General features: G+C 39.4%; 1 long non-coding RNA gene across 1 annotated transcript in view; it reads right to left on the bottom strand.

The window, feature by feature from the left end:
* The window catches only part of LOC127491465 (uncharacterized), a 77,713-nt gene that overhangs the window by 570 nt on the left and 51,562 nt on the right, over positions 1–25,581 (bottom strand). The window lies entirely within an intron of this gene.

Here is a 25,581-nt window from a genome sequence, read left to right as displayed (position 1 = left end):
GGTAACCTTTAGGCTTTCAGGTAATGACATTCTACTTGGTAATGACAAGAATTATCGATTACTCTTGTCTTCTCTTTCTCATTATTTAATGATCTCTTGGCATTTCTTAATGGCAAGAAAAGGGCACAGTTAGGGGCTGTCAATGTTGCCATTTCTTTACCATGCATCAAGAAGTGCTGGCTTTCTGAAAAGCAATTAGTCAATCATGAAAGCCTTGGAATGCCTGTACACTTTGGCTTTGTATATAGCTCATGTCTAGGATCCAAGGAAAATGGTGCTTTCCAAGCCTATTTGCTCATAAACTGTGTACTCAAAGTCCCTTTAAAAATACAGTATGGGTGTGGGCATGGTGGAAGGGCTGGTGAAGCTGCTACTTGGGACACTTGCATCTCATATCAGAGTGACTGCCTCTGCTTCCAATCCAGCTGATTGCTGTTTACCCTGGGAGGCAGTAGATGACAATGACTCAAGTACTAGGGTTCCTGCCACTCATGAGGGGAGACTGAATGGAATTAATTCCAGGCTTCTGGCTTTGGCCCAGCCAGGCTCTTGTGGGCATCTCAGAATGAATCAGCAGATGAAGTGTCTCCCCCATCCCCACCACATTCTCTACTTTTCAAATGAATAAGTAAATGTAAATAGGTAAATAAACGCCCAACTCAGGCCTTGAATTACAAATATTTTTAAAAGATTTCAAATGTGGGGCCAGTACTGTGGCTCACTAGGTTAATCCTCTGCATCCCATATGGGTGCTGGTTCTAGTCCTGGTTGCTCCTCTTCCAATCCAGCTCTCTGCTGTGGCTCAGGAATGCAGTGGGGGATGGCCCAAGTGCTTGGGCCCTGCACCCACATGGGAGACCAGGAGGAAGCACCTGGCTCCTGGCTTCAGATCGGCATAGCTCCAGCCATGGCGGCCATTTGGGGGGTGGGCCAACAGAAGGAAGACCTTTCTCTCTGTCTCTCTCATTGTCTGTAACTCTACCTGTCAAATTAAAAAAAAAAAAAAAGATTTCCAATGCAGTATATAATGCAAGGAGAAAACTTCTCCAATGCCCAAATCTAACAAAAACAGCAAAAAACTGCAGACCAGTATCTCTTGTACTTATAAAGTAAGAAATCTTTTTTTTAAGATTTATTTTATTTATTTGAAAGAACTTCAGAGAGAGGTAGAGACAGAAAAAGAGGTCTTCCATCTGCTGGTTTACTCCCCAGTTGGTCGTAACGGCTGGCACTGTGCCAATCCAAAGCAGGAGCCAGGAGTCTTCCAGGTCTTCCACATGGGTTCAGGGGCCAAGGACTTGGGCCATCTTCTACTGCTCTCCCAGGCCATAGCAGAGAGCTAGATCAGAAGAGGAGCAGCTGGGACTAGAACTGGCGCCTATATGAGATGCTGGCACTTCAGGCCAAGGCATTAACCCACTGCCCCACAGCACCGGCCCTAGTAAAAAACTTATAGAAATTTTAGTAAATAAGTATCAGCACTGGGTTAAAGATTCTAGAAGGCAAAGATGATTCAGTATTAAGCTATATAGTAATACAGTGCATCACAGGAATAGCTCGATGCAGAAAAAGCATCTGATTATCATAAATATTTACAGGCATCTGACTTAATTTACATCATCCCTGCTTTAATTCAAAAGTCCAAATACACATTCTCAGTATAAAGGAAAACACTCTCCAATCAACAGTTAATGTCATACTTAGTGGTTAAAAAATTAGAGGCAACCCCACTTAGACAAACAGAAGGACATCCACTCTTTTTCCCTTCCTTCTTTTTTTTAACACTTTCCTACAAGCTTTTAACAAAGCAGTTATGCCAGAACAAGAATTATTGGAGCAGACAAAAAATAACTTATGATAAATATTATAACTGGCTTTTTGGACATCCAAGAGATTCAAAGACTACAAAAAGTCAATTAAAGCAAAGTGGTGGCTGGCACCACGGCTCAATAGGCTAATCCTCCACCTAGCGGCACCGGCACACAGGGTTCTAGTCCCGGTCAGGGCACTGGATTCTGTCCCGGTTGCTCCTCTTCCAGGCCAGCTCTCTGCTGTGGCCCGGGAAGGCAGTGGAGGATGGCCCAAGTGCTTGGGCCCAGCACCCCATGGGAGACCAGGATAAGTACCTGGCTCCTGCCTTCAGATCAGCGCGGTGCACCGCCCACAGTGCGCCAGCCGTGGTGGCCATTGGAGGGTGAACCAATGGCAAAAGGAAGACCTTTCTGTCTCTCTCTCTCACTATCCACTCTGTCAAAATAAATAAATAAATAAATAAATAAATAAAGCAAGGTGGCCAGTTACCAAATAAAGATTAACAACTTTCCTAACATGGAGTAGGGGGTTACATGCAAACTTTGGGGGCTAGATTGAACCTAAGAAACTGTACCTCTCTGTTCTGCATTTCCAACAGTGTACAACCCATTTTACATAGGATTAAAAGTGATACATACCGGTTGCTCCTCTTCTAGTCCAGCTCTCTGCTGTGGCCCAGGAAGGCAGTGGAGGATGGCCCAAGTGCTTGGGCGCTGCATCCACATGGAAGACCAGGAGGAAGTACCTGGCTCCTGGCTTTGGATGGCGCAATGCGCTGGCTGTAGCAGCTATTTGGAGGGTGAACCAACAGAAAAGGAAGACCTTTCTCTCTGTCTCTCTCTCGCTATCTAACTCTGCCTGTCAAAAAAAGTGATATGTAGTTATGAGAATGAAGTCTGTCAGCAGTTAAGTCATACAAAGTATTAGCTATTATACATCAGCAATGATGATTATGAAATACAAGGCAAAGAAAATTCTACTTATAAAATACATTTATAAAATATCTAGTGATTACTTTATGAAAGAACATGCAGGATGGTGAAAAAATACATCTTTCTGAGAGACCAAGATAAAAACTTGTCTATGTGGAGAGCAATGATGGATTTAGAAATATAATGGAATTGCAAGGAACAATAAAGACAATAGCAGGAGTTAGCAGTAAGTCAGCACTTACTAGGTGCCAGTTGTTGTTATACAGTGCTCTGTATCTTAGCAAAGATTCTACTATTTGTCTAATCTTTATAACAAATCTTACAAAATAGATTGGACTGTCATCTTCATATACAGATAAGAAAGGCCAGGAGTCGTTAAGTAACCTGCCCAGAGTTACACAGCTGGAAAGCACCAATGCAGGAGTGCCAACCCAAGCAGTAGGAATCCAGGGAGGGCCCTCTCTCATTTCCCCAAGCCTTTAACAGTTGTGACATAAAGCCATGAACAGAAATGTGCACAAAACATGAGTGGATAGCTCAAGGAGTTACCATAAATACCCTTCACCCAGATGTCCTCCTGCTAATCCCATTCTACTCCTTCTACCTAAGATACCTAATATCCCAACTTACACATGGTAGTTTGTTCTTTTGCCTGTGTTTAAAATTTATATAGATGGAATATACATTTATTTTGGTCAGGCTTCTATCATCAACACCATGTTTGTAAATCTCACCCATGTTGTGTATGTCACTCACATATGTAGGCATTTGTTTATATTCTTTTGTTATCTAGTATTTCATGGCATGAATATATAACAATTTACTTAACTACTGCCTGTTGGTAGACATTTGTATTACCTCTAGGGTTTAGCTATTAAACAGAAAAACAAAACCAAAAAATCTGACAAAACTGCAATTAATAACATTAGAGTTTATTTCTGCTTATTAAAAGACATCATATGAAATGCTATTGTGATATATAACTTGTATCTGTGTCTGACTACTTTCAATGATTCTGATGTTTGTGGGAGTCATTTAGGGCTGTTCTATGTAGCTGTAAATAAATTTTTATTGCCACTTAGTACTTCATTGTGTGAATATAATAAATAGTGAAGGACTTTTTGCCTCCCCCAATCCCTGCCTCACTTTGCATCCCTTACAAAATGACACTGCTGCCATCCCATACAAAATGACACATACTGTCCGAATGCACAAGTGCACATATTTTCTAAATATACCTAAGTATGGATACAATGCCTCCCAGGATGCACATGTGTTTGTGTTCAACTTTACCAGAAGTTGCAAACTGATTTCAGAAGTGGCTTTATTATCCTCCTACATGCAGTGTATCAGAGTCCAGTTTCTCATCTTCAACAACATTTAGTGTTGTTAGTCTTTTACATTTTAACCACTCTTACATTGCTTTGTTTTCCAGTTATCTGATGACTAATGAAGCTGAGTATGTCTCCAAGTTATTTATATCATTATATGTGAGAAGTACTTGTTCAAGTATCTTGAATATTTCTCTAGTGGAATATTTGTCTTTTTCCTACTGATTCTTGACAAATTCTTATTATTTTCTGTATAGAACAGTTCTGTTATAAATATATTGGAAATATTCCCATCTACTTGGACTTTCCTTTTCTCTTCACGACTTCTGATCAACAGATATTCCTGCTTTTAGTATATTCCACTTTTCTTTCTTCTCTTTCATGATTATGGCTTCCTGTGTCATTTTAAAGAACCTATCCATATATCAGAAGTACAAAGATAATCCCTTATCTGGCTTCTTTCCAGGAGCTTTATAATTTTTTTTTGTCTTTTACAAGTATGCTTAACATCCAACAAAGCTGACTTCTGTGTGTGGTACTAAGGGGTCAAGTGTATCTTCCATAGGGATATTCAATTGTAATAAGTATAATAAAATTAGTGTTTATGCATGTGAGGGTCTACTTTTTCCTCCATGCTGTTTCAATAATCTAATTCTTTATGCTTGTCCCAGTATTACACTGTTTTAAAAACCTTTGCTTTATAATAAGGTGTGATATCCAACAGAGCTAGTGATTCTCAACTAGGTGCAATTTTGCACCATAGGGGACATATCTTAAGAAATTTTTTTTGGTTTTCACAAGTGGAGACTGCTATTGACATCTAGTGGGTGGGCCAAGACCACTGACCAACATCCCACAATGCACAGTCCTCCCCTCCTTTCCCTACAAAGAATTATCTGGCCCAAGAGGTCAATGGTGCCAAAGTTGAGAAATCCTATATTAGAGAAAATCCTATTATCCTTCTTCAAGACATTTTTGGCTATTCTTGGTCCTTTTCATATCCATAACCATTTTATAATCGGCTCACTAACTTCCACAATTATACACAATCCTTTGTGATTTTGTCTAAAGTGGGACTGAATCTATAATCTGGTGTTGTCCCACAGACATATAATGTGAGTCATAAACACGAGCCACACAGGTAATTTAAAAATTTTCTTGTGGTCAGACTGAAAAAGTAAAAAGTTATGGGCTGGTGCTGTGCCATAGTAGGTCAGGCCTCTGCCTACAGTGGCGGCATCCCATGTGGGCACTGGTTTGTGTCCCGGCTGCTCCTCTTTTGATTCAACTCCCTGCTTATGGCATGAGAAAGCAGTGGAAGATGGTCCAAGTGCTTGGGCCCCTGCACCTACGTGGGAGACCTGGAAGAAGCACCTGGCCATTGTGGCTATCTGGGGAACAAGCCAGAGGATAAAAGACCTTTCTCTCAGTCTCTCACTATCTGTAACTCTGCCTCTCAAACAAATAAATAAAATCCTTAAAAAAAGGAAAAGTAAAAAGTTAATACAACTTTTTGGCCTTCTGGTAAAGAACAAGTGAAAAAGTAACAACTTAACAGGTGAACTTAATTTATAAAATACCTTTTAGGGGTGAGCATTTTAAGCAGTTAAGACAGCACTTAGGATGCTTGTGTCCCAAATCAGATGTCTGACTTCCATATCTGGCTTCTGACTCCAGCTTCCTGACAACACAGAGCCTAGGAGAAAATGACGATTGCTCAAGTAACTGGGTTTCTTCTACCCAGGTGGGAGACCAATTATGTTCCAGGCTCCTGGCTTTGGCCCAGCCCAGCCCTGGCTGTTAAAGAAATTTGGGGAGCAAATAACACATGGGATTCTGCTCTCTCTCTCTCTCTCTCTCTGAAAGAAATTTCCTGTATGTAACAACATATCCAAAATGCAAGTACTGCCATCTCAAGAAGCAATCAATATATCAAAACTACCAGGATATTTAATATTCTTTTCTCTGATACTCAATCTTTGAATTCCAGCATATAACTCATATTTACAACACGGCTCAATTTGGATCTACATTTCAAGTACTGAATACAATAGTCACACGTATCCGGCGGCTACTATAATTGAAACCATCAGTTTATGGAGAAATGGTACATTTATAATTCTGGATTTGCCAAAATCATGTCCTTTATTTGGATCCTTTAAAATTTCTTTTTTTTTATTTCTTTAAAGATTTATTACTTATTTGAAATTCAGAATTACACACAGAGAGAGGAGAAGCAGAGAGAGAGAGAGGTCTTTCATTTACTGGTTCACTCCCCAATTGGCTACAACTGCTGGAGCTGTGCCGATCCAAAGCCAGGAGCCAGGAGTCAGACACTTTCTCTGTGTCTTCCACGTGAGTGCAAGGGCCAAGGACTTGGGTCATCTTCTACTGCTTTCTCAGGCCATTGCAGAGAGCTGGATCAGAAGAGGAGCAGCCGGGACTAGAACCGGCACCCATATGAGATGCCGGCACTTCAGGCCAGGGTGTTAACCCACTGTGCCACAGTGCCGGCCCCCCTTTAAAATTTCTTAATAGGTTCCAGCATTGTGGCACAGTGGCTCAAGCTCCTGCCTAGTACCCCATATGAGTGTAGGTTCAAGTCCCGGCTTTTTCAGTAGGACCAGATGGAGTTTTAGTCTAGACCAGCACTGGCTATTGTGGGCATTTGGAGAGTATCTCTGTTTCTCTGCCTTTCAACCACAATAAAAATAAATTTAAATTTTTTTTCAAATTTATCCTTTTTGGGTTTCTTAACTGTACTTTCTTGTACTGCCTCAATTTTCTATGCTAAATGGGTAAAAGTTTTGCAATGGGAAAAACTAGCATATAAAAGTTAATCTGATAAGTGTGATGGTAGTATGGTCATGATATTCCATGAGTGTGAAGGAGGGTTCTGACAAGAGATAGTCCAAGTGTTTTGAGTCCCTGCCACCCATGTGGGAAACCCAGATTAGGTTCTAGGCCCCTGGCTTTAGCCTGGCCCATGCCTGGCTTTTGCTATGACTTACAAAGAGGACCAGCAGATAGAAGATTTGTCTGTCTCTCTGCCTTCCAAATAAACACAAAAAACAATAAATAAAATCTTTAAAAAGACAAGAGGGAGATGATATTTTCCTCCTAAACAAGCAACAAGAAAAAAGAGAAAGCACTGGATGACTACTGGGCAGAGGGATGGAGGAAAGCCAGTTAAGTCAGAACCAATGGGAGGAAGCAAGACCTCTGGTACAAGGCTGAGATCCACATTCTCCCCGATTCTGGCATAGAGTTGTCCTCTGCAGGGTTGGCTATGTTATCCTGAAAACTGGAATAAGATGGTTGGAGAAGACTCTCGATGGACATGATGGCTAAACTTTACTAAAAGTAATTTTTTAAAGTAAAAATTTATGGTATATTCTTCAGAACAAGTTTACACTGATGGCAAGGTGTGTTTAGGAATGTACATGTGCATTCAGGGTCCCTGGACCTTCTCTGTCAAAACTGTTTGTAATACCTTAACTCAGGGGAGGAGGAGAGTCAATCAAGTCTGAAGCATGAGCTAGAGATTCAAGTCAGTGGCAGAGAAACAAAGAAGCAAACTGTAGATTCCAATTTCCAATTTATTACTGACATACACTTTCAGGAAGAGAAGATAAGGTAAGGTAGAAATATGCAACAGATGACAAAGAACAATGTAGCTTGGTAACTTCTCTGCCAGAGGACAGTCACATGATGTGACAGGCCTCCTACTGGGACACTGGCCCAGTGGAACACAAGTGGGGCTGGAACAGGGTAGGCCCCCCAGGCAGGGCCAGGCCAGGTGCTGGGGGGCTGAGCACAGGGAGGCTGCACCCAGACAAGAACACGCTCTGTTGAGCAGGAGCATAAGAGGCAAGCAAGGCACCATTTTCCCAAGCATCCTAAAGGCTAAGAGAGGTCAGATTCTCACCCAGTGCATGAGTATCCCAAAGAAAGGCAAGGACGGGAGGGCAAAACTTAGGAAGCAAAGTTAGGCCTCTCCCTGGTGCTTACTTGGGAACCAATAGTTCCTTCTACAGAGGGAGAGGAGGAAAGGGACTCTCCTCAAAGGTGGGAATAGATCCTAATTCCTTTTTCCAATTTGAGTTAAACATTCCCTGGTAAAGTGCATCTTCCCTGGGGAAGAAGAAATTCTTACAAATGCAATAATTTTCATGTCTGTCTGTAGTTTCAAGCATGGCTTGTCAGGGGATTATGCTTACACAATATTAAAACTGTTCACTGCAGAGCAAATATTCATTGTGTAAGCCTGGAGGATTTCTGATTATACAGATGATCAGTCAATGATAAAATACAGGTAATGGTGTTAATTTCTTGTTGAATGTGAATTTTCCCTTTGGGGAGCTTGCTCAATGTAACAGTTCCAAGACTTTATTTAAAATCTGTTTAACATCAGTCAAAGCAGCTCCTAAAGTCAAAAGAAGAAAAGGTGCTGGACTTCGGTTAGATTCAAGTAAAACGGAAACTGGGTACAGGTGTCACGTGAAAGATGACAGTGGAATTGCCCTTTGAAGGACACACTTATCATTGTTATGTTGCCATCCATTTTTGTTAAAATAAATTAGGAATACAAACTGGTTCACATATGAATTTGAATAAAGCCTACTTTTTATTTGGAGATTCATTTTACTAGTAAATTTAATCTATTTTAAGTTGATTATTACTGTGAGGTTTTCCAAATGCAGTATTGCATCTCATGGAGAGAGAAGTGGCGCAATATTATGGACTGTATATTTGGAGGTGCAGGCATTTGGTGCAATGGCTTAGGATGTTACTTGGGACACCCACATCCCATACTGGATTGCTTGGTTCTAGTCCCAGCAGCTCTGCTTCTGATCTAGCTTCCTGCTAATATGTACCCTGAGAGGCAGCATAGGATGACTCAAGTATTTGGGACCATGTCACACACAGAGGAGATCCAGATGGAGTTCCAGGCTCCTGGCTTCTTGGGTATGAAGGTCATTTGGGGAGTAAACCAGGAATGGGAGATCAATCTCTCTGTCAAATATAAAGAAAATGAAAATACAAATAAATGGAATATGGGATTCAATTATTTAATTCAGGCAAACATTTTAGCCACTTGTTATTTGTGCCATAGTGAGGTTTGTCAAAATGTCAATAAATCAATATGTTATGATTCCATACATTTTCTATTTTAGTTTCAATTAAGAGTCAGCAATTTCCCTCCAGTAGTGGGCAGGAATCTACGACATGGAGGGAGGTGAGAACTCAAAAGTAGCTTCACTCTGAATGTGCAACTGGAGTGTATAACAAGAGAGCCAGACATTCAGCTCTAAAGTTTAGGCCAGATCTTTGTGATAACATTCCAGGTTGGGTTTTAACATTTGCTTTCTTTGAGAAGAAGGGTACATGAATTGAAAACTTCAGTCCAAAGCCCAGATGTAAAGTGTAACTCTTATGAAAGGAATTCAGGGAGAAATGGAATAATTATAAACTAGAAAAGTTCTGAGTAGGTAGGAAGGATGGGTGAAAAGAAGGAAAAATATAAGATGAGGACAAGGGGACAGAGTGGCAATGAAGCCAGTGGACTCTGGAGTCTGCATGCAGCAGGTATGCTGTTTGTGCCTCTGGGAAACCAGAATAGTGCCAACACCTTATTGAACTACTGGAAAAATCCAAAGAACTAAAGCAAGTAAACCAGGCCTTGCACATAGTGCAATGCAAATAAATTTCAAGTACTGTCATGCCACCCCTCCCACAGCACTGATTCACTGGCCCATGCAAGCATTTGACTGAGCCAAGAGTCACTGGTTCTCATTAGGGGGATAAGGCTCAGTATAAAGCAGAGCCCTCTCTCCTGGAATTTACATTCTATTTAGCAAAGGAACAAACCCTGATTCAGAAAAGAGATGAGCAATAATGGTTAACATGGAACCACCAGGCAGAGGTAGAACATAGTATTCCTGCATTTTGCACTGTCTCTTCAATCCATGAAAGCCAAACTGAATATTGACCAAGTTGTATGCTTTTGAAAATATGAAACCTGAAGTTATGCATGCCCAGACACAACACTTGTAATTTTAAAACAATCTGTCACTGATAACCATTGCTTCTAAAAGCAACAGAACAATGAAACAGGTACCACCACTACTAGACATTAAGTAATCTAACAAACACTCTATAGAAACCATACTTCATCTTGGAACAACTTTAATCGACTAAGTTTTACACTTTTAATGGGAAACAGAACAAATGGTGCCATTATGATAAATCAAATGAGGAAGAAAAATTAAATTCCAAGTTATAACTTGTGTGGCAGTCAAATGAAGCATTCTTTTTTTTAAGATTTATTTATTTATTGGAAAATCAGAGTTATACAGAGAGAGGAGAGGCAGGGAGAGAGAGAGGTCTTCTGTCCGATGGTTCACTCCCCAGATGGCTGCTCTGGCCGGAGCTGAGCCAATCCAAAGCCAGGAGCCAGGAGCTTCTTCCTGGTCTCCCACATGGGTGCAGGGGCCCAAGGACTTGGGTCATCTTGGTATTGCTTTCCCAGGCCATAGCATAGAGCTGGATTGGAAGAGGAGCAGCCAAGACTAGAACCAGTGCCCATATGAGATGCCAGCACTTCAGGCCAGGGTGTTAACCCACTGCACCACAGCACCGGCCCCCAAATGAAGTGTCCTTTACAGTCAAAACAGCTGAGCAGGAAAACTGTTGTAGGATGATCCCCAAAACAGATCAATTAACCAACCAATTTAAACCTCATTTAACCACTGAAAATGTAGATAAAGCAACAAAACCAATCAGGAGCAAACTGTGCTGCACAAATGCTCTAAGACTCAGTGAAGGAAATCTGGTCTGGCAGGAAAAGAAATCCTAAAAAGGAAACCCAACAAGCATTTACAGTGCTTGCTTCTGGGGAACAGGAGGGAGTAAGAGGCGGGAGGTAGGTCTATTGCTAGCATTTCTTTTAAAACAAACCTAACTGTACCTTTAAAAGAAAAAGATATTTTTACAAATTGTAAATCAAACAAAAATCTAACCAAACATATAGCTCAGAAGTATACTTGATTAAAGCATCGACATATCAGGCATCAGACTAAGACAACCTGATAAAAATGTGTAAGAGATATGAATGGACAATTCAAAGAAAAATGAATGCAAATCAATTTTAAACAGATGAAATGATACTCAGTCTCCTTCACAGTAAAAACAAATACAAATTAAAGCTACAATGACATACTGTTTCTAAACTTTGAGAGAAAAATTCCCCAAATTGACAACACTATTTGTGAGCTGGTAAGAAAATGGATCCATACATGCTATCAGTGGGAACACAAAACAATACAAACCCTGTAAGAGGGTAATTCTTTTTAAAGATGTATTTATTTATTTGAAAAACACCATTCACTGGAAAATAAGATTGAGCAGGGTTTTTAGTGCAAAATGTAAGGATTTTAGAACATTTCACTGTCTTACTAAACAAAAGGCCTAAATAAACAAAATATCAACTACTCTTCTTAGATGTGAGGTCACAGGGCCAGCTGCTGCCCCCACAACTGAGACCCAGGGGCAGCAGCAGGCTCTGCGGGAATCATGGCTGCAGCAGAGAGCCTGGAACTGTAACTGACCAGCAGCTGGAGGCCTAGCTTGGGCAAGTTTGAGAGTGAAAAACTCCAGAGGGGCCCAGTCCTTAGGGACCTGCACACCTTTGTGTTTTACTTCCTGGAATTTATCAGGTTCTCATACTGAATTATCAGAGAAAGGTCTTACACTTCCAGCAGGGGAAAGGGAAAAGAAGCCACTGTGAACTATGCAGAGCTTTCTATTCCTTTCAAAAGATCTGTCCTCTCTAGAGAAACTATCTAACCAGAACCTAATCTGCAGAGGTTTGATAAGAGCCTAACTGAACTAGAAGAGAAACACTGCACTCAAATTCCCTCCAGCCATCCAGTCCCATCTATGAGGGATGAGGGTCTGAGAAGCCTGGTGAAGTTTAGTCCAGAGCATAGGCTCGACACAGAACATAGAACTGGAGGCCTGTGAGACTAATCACAGGCTATAGAGCTGCTGTAAATAGGCTCTCAGCACTGTAGTGCTATGGTGCAGGGTGAGGGGAAAACAACACTAAAGTAATAAAGTCTTAATTACAGCAGTTCCTTTTAACCAGTACATCAAGGCTTTCTCGCAACAAAAAATTACAAGACAGACTAAAAGACAAAAATAAATAAATGAAGTTTAAACAGACTGGACATGCATGAGAACCCAAGTCAGATATGGCAAGAATATTGGAGACACTACATCAAGAATCTTATTTAGAAGCTATGATTTATATGCAAGGGTTTTAAAGGAAAAAGTAGAAAACCTATAAGAACAGATGGCTGCTATAAGCAGAAATATCGAAATTTTAGGAAAAAAAATAAAAATAAATGCTAGGTGTGGAAAACATGGTAACAGAATGATGAATGTCTTTGATGGGATTATTAGTGTATCAACTGAGGAGAGAAATTCTGAGCTGGAAGATATATCAGTAGGAACCTCCAAGATGAAAAGAGAAATAAGATTGAAAAATACAGAATAAAATAGCTGGGAATTGTGCAACAGCTATAAAAGATGAAGCATCTGTGTAATGAGAATTACAGAAGACACAGAACCAATATTTGAAGACTAATGATTGAGAATTTCCCCAGTTAATGTCAGACACCAAACCACAGATACAAGGAGCAAAGAGAACACCCAGAAGGATAAATGCCAAAAGAACTAAACTGAGGTAGCAAATGGAAACTTTCTCTCTGTTGCTCTTTCCTTAGATAGATAGATAGATAGATGACAGATAGATAGATAATTTTAAAAAATCAATAGAGAATTAGTTCTGAAAGAAGTCATATAAAGAAACATTTTACCTATAGAGAAGCAGAGATAAGAATTACATCAACTCAGAAACCAGGCAAACATGGACAACATTCACTGAAATATTGGAAGTACTGAGAGAAATAGATCATGATCTAGAACTTGATCATGAACTGGATCTGGAACTATGAAATTATCCTTAAAGGCTGAAAGAGAAATATAAGACTTTCTCAAACAAAAATCAAGAGAATTTGTGGCCAGTAAACATGTTTTACAAGAATTCTCAAAAGTTCTTCAGAGATGCTTGGTATGGATTCAGATTTACCTCTCTCTCTTCTAGATAGGACCCTCACTCTCCTATGCATCTTTCTCACTGAATAAAAGCTTAAAATGTAAAAACAAATTTCTTCAGAGAGAAAGAAAATGATAAATCCATAATTCAGATATAATTAGAGAAGGAAAAAATCACAGACTGAATAATGTAAAATAAAAAGCTTTATTTTTTATTCTTAGTTAATTTAATGAGTAACAGAATGTTCAAAATAATAATAAAGACGTATTTGTATACTTATGTGAGTGTGTTTTTTGTGTGTATAAATGTTTGAACATGATTACATGTAAGTTATATGAACACAGCAAGGGCATTCAGACAGGAGAGAGGAATTAGGAATACTTTTTCATAAGGTACTTTCACTACTTGTGAAAGAGTATATTGTTGACATTATCTCGGGAGAGCAGCAAGATGGCGGAATAGCGGGGGAGCACACTGATGGTCCGGGAAGAGACAGTTTGCTAGGAGTGGAGGAGATATTGCAGGTTCGGGGATGGGTAGGGGGGAAGCAGCAGAGGAAACTCTTCCGGAACTAGTGAATCATGGTGGACCTGCATGGAGGGCGTGGGAGCCCACAGTTCGAGACACCAGAGGCAGACTCAACGCACCAGCGCTGGAACACGAGGTGAGCCGAACCTCAGTGGCCCGGACACCAGCGGGCAGGCAGAAAGAGGAGACTGGAGGAAACGAGGCTTGAAACCCCGTGGGGAAAAGTTCACCAGGCTAACTGGAAGAGAGAGGAAAAAAAAGAAAAGTGACTGATACGGACACAAGTTTCTCTCTCTCCACTCACCTCTCAAAGGGGAGCAAGACAAAAAGCGGGTGCCATTTTGGACATACGTCATAAGTAGGGCAACCTCGGGTCTGCACTGGCCCTCAGCCTAGCAGAAAAACCTGACTCTGGCGGAGGTGAAATAGCGGGAGAATAGGACCTAGTGAATGTGTGGTGCTAATGAACTGAGACTGAGAAAAAGAGATCGTGGGGGAGAGAACTCACGGAATTCACATGAGTACTCTCCAGAGATGCTACAATTCAGTAACCTTGGCAACCCAGTGGGAGACTGCAGGGGAATTTGAGCCCACACTGTGTGGTCTTTGGGAAAGAGCTTCCGATCTCTGGCTCCTGTAGGTATATCATTCGCCTGCTAACTACCTCCAATTCTGCTCAGCTGTGCGAAATTACTTCCCTTTTGAATCAAAAAAAAAAAGAAAGAGAGAGAGAGAGAGATTTACCATGCCTACCCTGAGAGTGTCAACTTTGGCACACCCTTAAACCTGAGGAACCAAACAGAGCTCTCAGACCACACCCATCTCAAGCCTCTAAGGCTCCATCAAAAGCAGACAGTCCACTTAATACAGTCATAGTATAACAAGAAAAAACACAACAGTGAGGGAAGAAGAATCCAAAGATATCTCCACGATGCCAAGCAACAAATGCAAAAACCGAGGAAACAAGAACAAGATATTATGACACTCCCAAATGAACAAGACACCCCAAGCCAAGATTATGAAAATGATGAGATGGAAGAAATGCAAGATACGGATTTAAAAAAATTTATGATAAGAACAATTAGAAGTCTTCAAAAACAAATGCTTGAGGTACGGAATTCCTTACTGGACTGGATAGAAAATCTCCTTTGAGAAAATGAAATCTTAAGGAGGAATCAAAATGAAACGCAGAAACTAGTAGAACAGGAAAGTGTGATAGTGAAGAGAAATCAAAATGAAATGAAGAACACAATAGATCAAATGACAAACACATTAGAGAGCCTTAAAAACAGAATGGGTGAAGCAGAAGAGAGAATATCGGACTTAGAAGACAGAGCACAGGAAAACATACAGTCAAACCAAAGAAAAGAAGAGGAAATTAGAAATCTAAAAAAATATTGTTGGGAATCTACAGGATACTATTAAAAAACCCAACATTTGGGTTCTAGGAGTTCCTGAAGGCATGGAGAGGGAGAAAGGATTAGAAGGCCTTTTTAGTGAGATACTTGCAGAGAACTTCCCGGGTTTGGAGAAGGACAGAGACATCCTAGTACAGGAAGCTCATAGAACCCCTAGTAAACATGACCAAAAGAGATCCTCACTACGACACGTTGTAATCAAACTCACCACAGTGAAACATAAAAGATTCTAAAATGTGCAAGAGAGAAATGTCAGATTACTCTCAGAGGATCTCCAATCAGGCTCACAGCTGACTTCTCATCAGAAACCCTACAAGATAGAAGGGAATGGTAAGACATAGCCCAGGTACTAAGAGAGAACAACTGCCAGCCCAGAATATTATATCCTGCAGAGCTCTCATTTGTGAATGAAGGTGAAATAAAGACCTTTCATAGCAAACAGAAATTGAAAGAATTTGTCACCACTCGTCCAGCCCTGCAAAAGATGCTTAAAGATGTGTTACACAGAGAAACAGAAACACAGTCATCATTATGAAAGAAGGTAAAGGAAGGAAACCTCACACCAAAAGATCACAGGGAATGCAAAGCATATATTGGAAAATATCTTTGGCAAATGGCAGGGCAAAGTTGCTACTTATCAATAGTCACATTGAACGTTAATGGCCTCAACTCTCCAGTTAAAAGATCCAGACTGGCTGAATGGATTAAGGAACAAAACCCATCTATTTGCTGCTTACAAGAAACACATCTTTCCAACAAAGATACATACAGACTGAAAGTGAAAGGCTGGAAAATGATACACCATGCCAACAGAAATGAAAAAAGAGTGGGTGTAGCCATCTTAATATCGGACAACATAAACTTTACCACAAAAACTGTTAAGAGAGACAAGGAGGGGCACTATATAATGATTGCGGGATCAATTCAACAGGAAGATACAACGATTATCAATGTGTATGCACCTAATTGCAGGGCACCGGTTTATTTAAAAGATTTGTTAAGGGACTTAAAGGGAGACTTAAACTCCAATAAAATAGTACTGGGGGACTTCAATACTCCACTCTCAGAAACAGACAGATCAACAGGACAGAGGATCAACGGGGAAACAGTAGATTTAAATGACACTATAGCCCAAATGGATCTAGCAGATATCTACAGAACTTTTCATCCTACACATAAAGCATTTACATTCTTCTCAGCAGTACATGGAGCCTTCTCTGGGATTGACCACATACTAGGCCATGGAACAAGTCTCAGCAAAACAAGGGAGTAGGAAACGTACAATGCAGCTTCTCAGACCATAAAGGAGTGGGGTTGGAAACTGGCAACTCAGGAATCCCTGGAGCATAGGAAGACGCATGGGGATTGAGCAGCATTCTCCTGGATGAACAATGGGTCATGGAGGAAATCAAAGGAGAAATCAAATGCTTTCTGGAAGTAAATGAGGATAACAGCACATCATACCAAAACTTGTGTGATACAGCAAAAGCAGTATTAAGAGAAAAGTTTATATCAATAGGTGCCTACATCAAGAAATTGGAAAGGCACCAGGTAAATAAGCATTCAGTTCATCTCAGGGACCTGGAGAGTCTGCGGCAAGCCAGACCCAGAACTAGTAGGAGAAGATAAATGATTAAAATCATAGAAGAAATCAACAGGATTGAATTAAAAAAAATACAAAAAATCAGCCAAGCGAAGAGCTGGTTTTTTGAAAAAATAAACAAAATTGACACCCCATTGGCCCAACTAACTAAAAAGAAAAGAGAAAAGACCCAAATCAATAAAATCAGAGATGAAAAAAGAAATGTAACAGATACTACAGAAATAAAAAGAATCATCAGAAATTACTACAAGGACTTGTATGCCAGCAAACAGGGAAACCTATCAGAAATGGATAGATTCCTGGACACATGCAACCTACCTAAATTGAACCAGAAAGACATCGAAAACCTAACAGACCCATAACTGAGACAGAAATTGAAACAGTAATAAAGGCCTTCCCAACAAAGAAAAGCCCAGGACCAGATGGATTCACTGCTGAATTCTACCAGACATTTAAAGAAGAACTAACTCCAATTCTTCTCAAACTATTCAGAACAATCGAAGAAGAGGGAGTCCTCCCAAATTCTTTTTATGCAGCCAGCATCACCTTAATTCCTAAGCCGGAAAAAGATGCAGCATTGAAAGAGCATTACAGACCAATATCCCTGATGAACATAGATGCAAAAATCCTCAATAAAATTCTGGCCAATAGAATGCAAAAACACATCAGAAAGATCATCCACCCAGACCAAGTGGGATTTATCCCTGGTATGCAGGGATGGTTGAATGTGCGCAAAACAATCAATGTGATACACCACATTAACAGACTGCAGAAGAAAAACCATATGATTATCTCAATAGATGCAGAGAAAGCATTTGATAAAACACAACACCCTTTCATGATGAAAACTCTAGGCAAACTGGGTATGGAAGGAACATTCCTCAATACAATCAAAGCAATTTATGAAAAACCCATGGCCAGCATCCTATTGAATGGGGAAAAGTTGGAAGCATTTCCACTGAGATCTGGTACCAGATAGGGATGCCCACTCTCACCACTGCTGTTCAATATACTTCTCAAAGTTTTAGTCAGAGCTATTAGGCTAGAAAAAGAAATTAAAGGGATACAAATTGGGAAGGAGGAACTCAAACTATCCCTCTTTGCAGATGACATGATTCTTTATTTAGGGGATCCAAAGAACTCTGCCAAGAGACTATTGGAACTCATAGAAGATTTTGGCAATGTAGCAGGATATAAAATCAATGCACAAAAATCAACAGCCTTTGTATACACATGCAATGCCATGGCTGAGGAAGAACGTCTAAGACCAAACCCATTCACAATAGCTACAAAAACAATCAAATACCTTAAATAAACTTAACCAAGGACGTTAAAGATCTCTACAATGAAAATTACAAAACCTTAAAGAAAGAAATAGAAGAGGATACCAAAAAATGGAAAAATCTTCCATGCTCATGGATTGGAAGAATCAACATCATCAAAATGTCCATTCTCCCAAAGCAATTTACAGATTCAATGCAATACCAATCAAAATACCGAACCCATTCTTCTCAGATCTAGAAAAAATGATGCTGAAATTCATATGGAGACACAGGAGACCTCGAATAGCTAAAGCAATCTTGTACAACAAAAACAAAGCTGGAGGCATCACAATACCAGATTTCAGGACATACTACAGGGCAGTTGTTATCAAAACAGCATGGTACTGGTACAGAAACAGATGGATAGACCAATGGAACAGAATAGAAACACCAGAAATCATTCCAAACATCTACAGCCAACTTATATTTGATCAAGGATCTAAAACCAATCCCTGGAGTAAGGAAAGTCTATTCAATAAACGGTGCTGGAAAATTGGATATCCACGTGCAAAATCATGAATCAAGACCCCTACCTTTCACCTTACACAAAAAATTCTCTCAGCATGGATTAAAGACTTAAATCTATGACCCAACACCATCAAATTATTAGGGAGCATTGGAGAAACCCTGCAAGATATTGGCACAGGCAGTCAAAGCCAAAATCAACTATTGCGATTGCATCAAATTGAGAAGTTTCTCTACTGCAAAAGAAACAGTCAGGAAAGTGAAGAGGCTACTGAGAGAATGGGAAAAAATATTTGCAAACTATGCAACAGATAAAGGGTTAATAACCAGAATCTACAAACAGATCTAGAAATTCCACAACATCAAAACAAACAACCCATTTAAGAGATGGACCAAGGATCTCAATAGACATTTTTCAAAAGAGGAAATCCAAATGGCCAACAGGCACATGAAAAAATGTTCAAGATCACTAGCAATCAGGGAAATGCAAATCAAAACCACAATGAGGTTTCACCTCACCCCGGTTAGAATGGCTCATATTCAGAAATCTACCAACAACAGATGCTGGCGAGGATGTGGGGAAAAGGGGAGAGTAACCCACTGTTGGTGGGAATGCAAACTGGTAAAGCCACTATGAAAGTCAGTCTGGAGATTCCTCAGAAACCTGAATATAACCCTACCGTTCGACCCAGCTATCCCACTCCTTTGAATTTACCCAAAGGAAATTACTTTGGCAAACAAAAAAGCGGTCTGCACCTTAATGTTTATTGCAGCTCAATTCACAATAGCTAAGACCTGGAACCAACCCAAATGCCCATCAACAGTAGACTGGATAAAGAAATTATGGAACATGTACTCTATAGAATACTATACAGCAGTCAAAAACAGTGAAATCCGGTCATTTGCAACAAGATTGAGGAATCTGCAAAACATTATGCTGAGTGAATTTAGCCAGTCCCAAAGGGACAAATATCATATGTTCTCCTTGATTGGCGACAACTAACTGAGCACCAAAGGGGAAACCTGTTGAAGTGAAGTGAACACTATGAGAAACAGTGGCTTGATCAGCTCTTTCCTGACTGTTGATGTACAATGTAATACTTTATCCATTTTAGTATTTTTTCTTTGTTTTGTTCTAGTACTATTGGTTGAACTCTGTAATTAACACACAATTATTCTTAGGTGTTTAAATTTTAACTGAAAAGTGATCCTTGTTAAATATAAGAGTGGGGATAAGAGAGGGAGGATATGTACAATTTGGGACATGCTCAATCGTACTTGCCCCAAATGGTGGAGTTAGAAACATGCCAGGGTGTCATGTTTATGACATCCCATAAAGGTGTCATGTACCAATGCCATCTCACTAGTCCAAGTGATCAATTTCAGTTCACAATTGATCACACTGATAGGTCTAAGAGTCAAAGGGATCACACAAACAAGAATAGTGTCTGCTAATACTAACTGATAGATTCAAAAAGGGAGAGAACAATCCATCATGGGAAGCAGGATACATAGCAGACTCATAGAATGGCAGATGTCCTAAATAGCACTCTGGCCTCAGAATCAGCCCTTAAGGCATTTGGATCTGGCTGAAGAGCCCATGAGAGTATTTTAGGCCTGGAAAGCCAAGACACTCTGGAAAAAAAAGAAGAAGACCTAAATGAAAGATCTCTGCAAGTGAGATCCCAGTGGAAAGAATGGGGCCATCGAAGAAGCAGGTACCTTTCTCTTAAGGGAGGAGAGAACTTCCACTTTGACTATGACCCTGTCTGAATAAGATTGAAGTTGGCGAACTCAAAAGGATTCCATAGCCTTGGAAACTCATGACTAGAGCATAGGGAGATTACTGACGCCATAAACAAGAGTGTCAAATTGTTAAGTCAACAACAGGAGTCACTGTGTACTTACTTCTCACGTGGGATCTGTCCTTAATGTGTTGTCCAATGTGAAGTAATGCTATAACTAGTACTGAAACAGTATTTTACACTTTGTGTTTCTGTGTGGGTGCAAACTGATGAAATCTTTACTTAATATATACTAAATCGATCTTCTGTATATAAAGAGAATTGAAAATGAATCTTGATGTGAATGGAATGGGAGAGGGAGCGGGAGATGGGAGGGGTGCGAGTGGGAGGGAAATTATGGGGGGGAGCCATTGTAATCCATAAACTGTATTTTGGAAATTTATATTTACTAAATAAAAAATAAAAAAAGAAATAGTATATTGTTTTCTGAAAGTGGATTTGGATTAGTCACAAATGTACATTGCAAACTTTCAGGAAACCTCTAAAAGAGGTACCAAGAGAACCATATCTGATATGGTAAGAAAGGAGAGAAAATGGATTTATATAAAATGTTCAGTAAAACCACGAAAGACAGAAAAAGCATAAAAGAAAAAGAAAAACAAAGAACAAGAACAACTTACAGACAATATCAGCAAACACAGTAGATATTAATCCAGATATATAAATGACCACCTAAAATGTCGGTGCTCTAAATGTGCCAATTAAAAGAATTTACAAAACAAAAGCAGTGGGGGATTTGGAATGAAGAACAAAAAGAAAAGAAGCAGTGGGCATGTGTCCTGTTGGGACACTGGTCACTGCTGGGACCTCATCCCGTATCAGAGTCATATGGGTACCATAAATGATACAGCAGTTCCTTTCCTACATTAATAGCCAATATAAATAAGTACATATGAGTACACAAACCAATGGATATGAACAGGAATTTATTAGTAGAAGAATTATTCATAATAGTCAAGAACTGTAAGCAATGTGAATATTCTTCAGTAACAGGATGAATAAACGATGTCATATCATACACTGAAATATAACAATGAAAACAAATGTACTACAGCTGTGTACAGCCTCATGGATGAATAACAAATACACATACAGGAAACTGTATATCTTGATCAAAGAATATAAGCTGGTATAACTCTATTTCCACAGAGTTCAAAAACAAGAAAGGCTACCTTATGGTGTTAGCAGTTAAAACAGCAGTCATTTTAGAGAGAAGAAATGCTAATAATCAGCAAGATTTGAGGGTGCTACTAATATTCTACTTCTTTACCTATTTGCCGGCTATGTTCATTTTCTAAAGTTTCACCCAGCTGTTCATGGAAAGTCTGTGCACCTGTCTATGTGCATGACATACTCTGGCAAGAAAGCCTACGGAAGATAAAGACAACATATGCAAAGAGCTGGGAGGGGACATTCACACTCTGAAGTCTTTACACGTTACACACAGAAGTGTTCATGGCTAAACTGACATTTATGTCTATCATTGGGTTCAATGCATTCCACTGTCTCCCTCTCCTCCAAAAGTAGACATACAGGTGAAAAAACAAGAACTGTGGAAAGCTGACAGTTGTCAAAGCTAAGATGGTGGTGGCAAAGAATTTGTTACATTATTCTGTAATCCCTTGGGTATTATAAGTGTTCATAATCAGTTTAAAATGCAGTTATGAGTTAGAATTCTGTTGCTTCTAATTAGGCAGTTTTCAGGGCTAGATATTCTAGATGAATTTATTATATACCAGGACTACAGTTTTAATTTCAATGATTTATCTTGACAGTTACAATTCGAAACAAACTGTAGTTGAAGCTGTGTCAAAACAAGATAAAGTGGTCTCCTAAAATATAGTATTGACTTACTAGTAATCAAAGAAATGCAAATTGAAGCAGTAATGAGGTGCTGCTTTGGCTTATCAAATTGGCAAAGATTTCTTTTTAAATAGCAATATTCAGTGTTGCCTAGAGTTCAGCATAACAGGCATATCCCTTCAAAATTTCAAACAAAAATTTCAGACAGTGAAATAGCAACATGATTAAGAAACCTGAAAAATATTCAAATCTGTTGACCCAGAAATTATGTTTCTGAAAATTTGCCTATGGAAATGATAAAAATTGTGGACAAAAATTGATGAATAAGAATGTTCATTCTAGCTTTACTTATAGTAATGAGATATTACAAACTCTCAAAGATGCTCAATCCTAAGGAACACTAGTTGATTTATGATACAGCCATTTAACTAACACTAATGCTGATGTGTCAGAGCAGGGAGTATGAATCCCAACACATCTAAGGGATGTATTCCTAATAATCGCAGGGCTCAGTGCAGAGGTCCTTCGCAGAATGAGAGAAGGAAGAGGGGAACTTGTTATTTGGTACTCGTGTTCCCATTGAGAGTAGCCATTTTAGAAGAATGCTTAATGATATGGAGTAATTTTCTGTTATATTGTTGAATTTTTTGTTTTATTATTGAAATTTTAAAAGCTAAAACCAATTTTTTATAGGGTAAAGAGAAAACATGCAGCATGACAATGACATAAATATATATCTACAGGAAGGCCTTTTTAGTGAGATATTAGCAGAAAATTTCCCAGGTTTGGAGAAGGACAGAGAAATCCTAGTACAGGAAGCCCACAGAACCCCTAATAAACATGACCAAAAGAGATCCTCACCACGACACGTTGTAATTAAACTCTCCACAGTGAAACATAAAGAAAAGATCCTAAAATGTGCAAGAGAGAAACGTCAGATTACTCTCAGAGGATCTCCAATCAGACTCACAGCTGACTTCTCATCAGAAACTCTACAAGCTAGGAGGGAATGGCAAGATATAGCCCAGATACTAAGAGAGAACAACTGCCAGCCCAGAATATTATATCCTGCAAAGCTATCATTTGTGAATGAAGGTGAAATAAAGACTTTTCATTGCAAACAGAAATTGAAAGAATTTGTTGCCACTCGTCCAGCCCTGCAAAAGATGCTTAAAGATGTGTTACACACAGAAACACAGAAACACGGTCATCAATATGAAAGAAGGTAAAGGAAGGAAACCAAGGAAGGAAACCTCACAGCAAAAGATCACAGGGAATTCAAAGCATATATTAGAACTTATCTTTGGCAAATGGCAGGGCAAAGTTACCACTTATCATTAGTCACTTTGAACGTGAATGGCCTGAACTGTCCAGTTAAAAGACACCGATTGGCTGATTGGGTTAAGGAACAAAACCCATCTATTTGCTGCTTACAAGAAACACATCTTTCCAACAAAGATCCATACAGACTGAAAGTGAAAGGCTGGAAAAAGATATACCATGCCAACAGAAATGAAAAAAGAGCGGGCGTAGCCATCTTAATATCGGACAACATAAACTTTACCACAAAAACTGTTAGGAGAGACAAAGAGGGACACTATATCATGATTAAGGGATCAATTCAACAGGAAGATATAACAATTATCAATGTATATGCACCTAACTACAGGGCACCAGTTTATCTAAAAGATTTATTAACGGACTTAAAGGGAGACTTAGACCCCAATACAGTAGTACTGGGGGACTTCAATACTCCACTCTCAGAAATAGACAGATCAATAGGACAGAAGATCAACAAGGATACAGTAGATTTAAACGACACTATAGCCCAAATGGATCTAACAGATATATACAGAACTTTCAATCCTACAGCTAAAGATTTTACATTCTTCTCAGCAGTACATGGAAGCTTCTCTAGGATTGACCACATACTAGGCCATAAAGCGAGTCTCAGCAAATTCAAAAGAATTAGCATCATACCATGCAGCTTCTCAGACCATAAAGGAATGAAGTTGGAAATTACCAACTCAGGAATCCCTAGAGCATACGCAAACACATGGAGATTGAACAACATGCTCCTGAATGAACAATGGGTCATAGAAGAAATCAAAAGAGAAATCAAAAACTTTCTGGAAGTAAATGAGGATAACAGCACAACATACCAAAACTTATGGGACACAGCAAAAGCAGTGTTAAGAGGAAAGTTTATATCAATAGGTGCCTACATCAAGAAATTGGAAAGACACCAAATAGATGAGCTTTCAATTCACCTCAAGGATCTAGAAAACCTACAGCAAATCAGACCCAAATCTAGTAGGAGAAGAGAAATAATTAAAATCAGAGAAGAAATCAACAGGATTGAATCAAGAAAAACATTACAAAAAATCAGCCAAGCGAAGAGCTGGTTTTTTGAAAAAATAAACAAAATTGACACCCCATTGGCCCAACTAACTAAAAAAAGAAGAGAAAAGACCCAAATCAATAAAATCAGAGATGAAAAAGGAAATGTAACAACAGACACCACAGAAATAAAAAGAATCATCAGAAATTACTACAAGGACTTGTATGCCAGCAAACAGGGAAACCTATCAGAAATGGATAGATTCCTGGACACATGCAACCTGCCTAAATTGAACCAGGAAGACATCGAAAACCTAAACAGACCCATAACTGAGACAGAAATTGAAACAGTAATAAAGCCCTCCCAACAAAGAAAAGCCCAGGACCAGATGGATTCACTGCTGAATTCTACCAGACATTTAAAGAAGAACTAACTCCAATTCTTCTCAAACTATTCAGAACAATCGAAGAAGAGGGAGTCCTCCCAAATTCTTTCTATGAAGCCAGCATCACCTTAATTCCTAAGCCGGAAAAAGATGCAGCACTGAAAGAGAATTACAGACCAATATCCCTGATGAACATAGATGCAAAAATCCTCAATAAAATTCTCGCCAATAGAATGCAACAACACATCAGAAAGATCATCCACCCAGACCAAGTGGGATTTATCCCTGGTATGCAGGGATGGTTTAATGTGCGCAAGACAATCAATGTGATACACCACATTAATAGACTGCAGAAGAAAAACCATATGATTATCTCAATAGATGCCGAGAAAGCATTTGATAAAATACAACACCCGTTCATGATGAAAACTCTAAGCAAACTGGGTTTGGAAGGAACATTCCTCAATACAATCAAAGCAATCTATGAAAAACCCACAGCCAACATCCTATTGAATGGGGAAAAGTTGGAAGCATTTCCACTGAGATCTGGAACCAGACAGGGATGCCCACTCTCACCACTGCTATTCAATATAGTTCTGGAGGTTCTAGCCAGAGCTATTAGGCAAGAAAAAGAAATTAAAGGGATACAAATTGGGAAGGAAGAGCTCAAACTATCCCTCTTTGCAGATGACATGATTCTTTATTTAGAGGACCC

This window comes from Oryctolagus cuniculus, chromosome 19, assembly GCF_964237555.1.
Source record: "Oryctolagus cuniculus chromosome 19, mOryCun1.1, whole genome shotgun sequence".
Taxonomy (NCBI): Eukaryota; Metazoa; Chordata; class Mammalia; order Lagomorpha; family Leporidae; genus Oryctolagus; species Oryctolagus cuniculus.
Note: the sequence above shows the minus strand (reverse complement) of the source record. Positions and strands in the feature narration are given on the sequence as shown.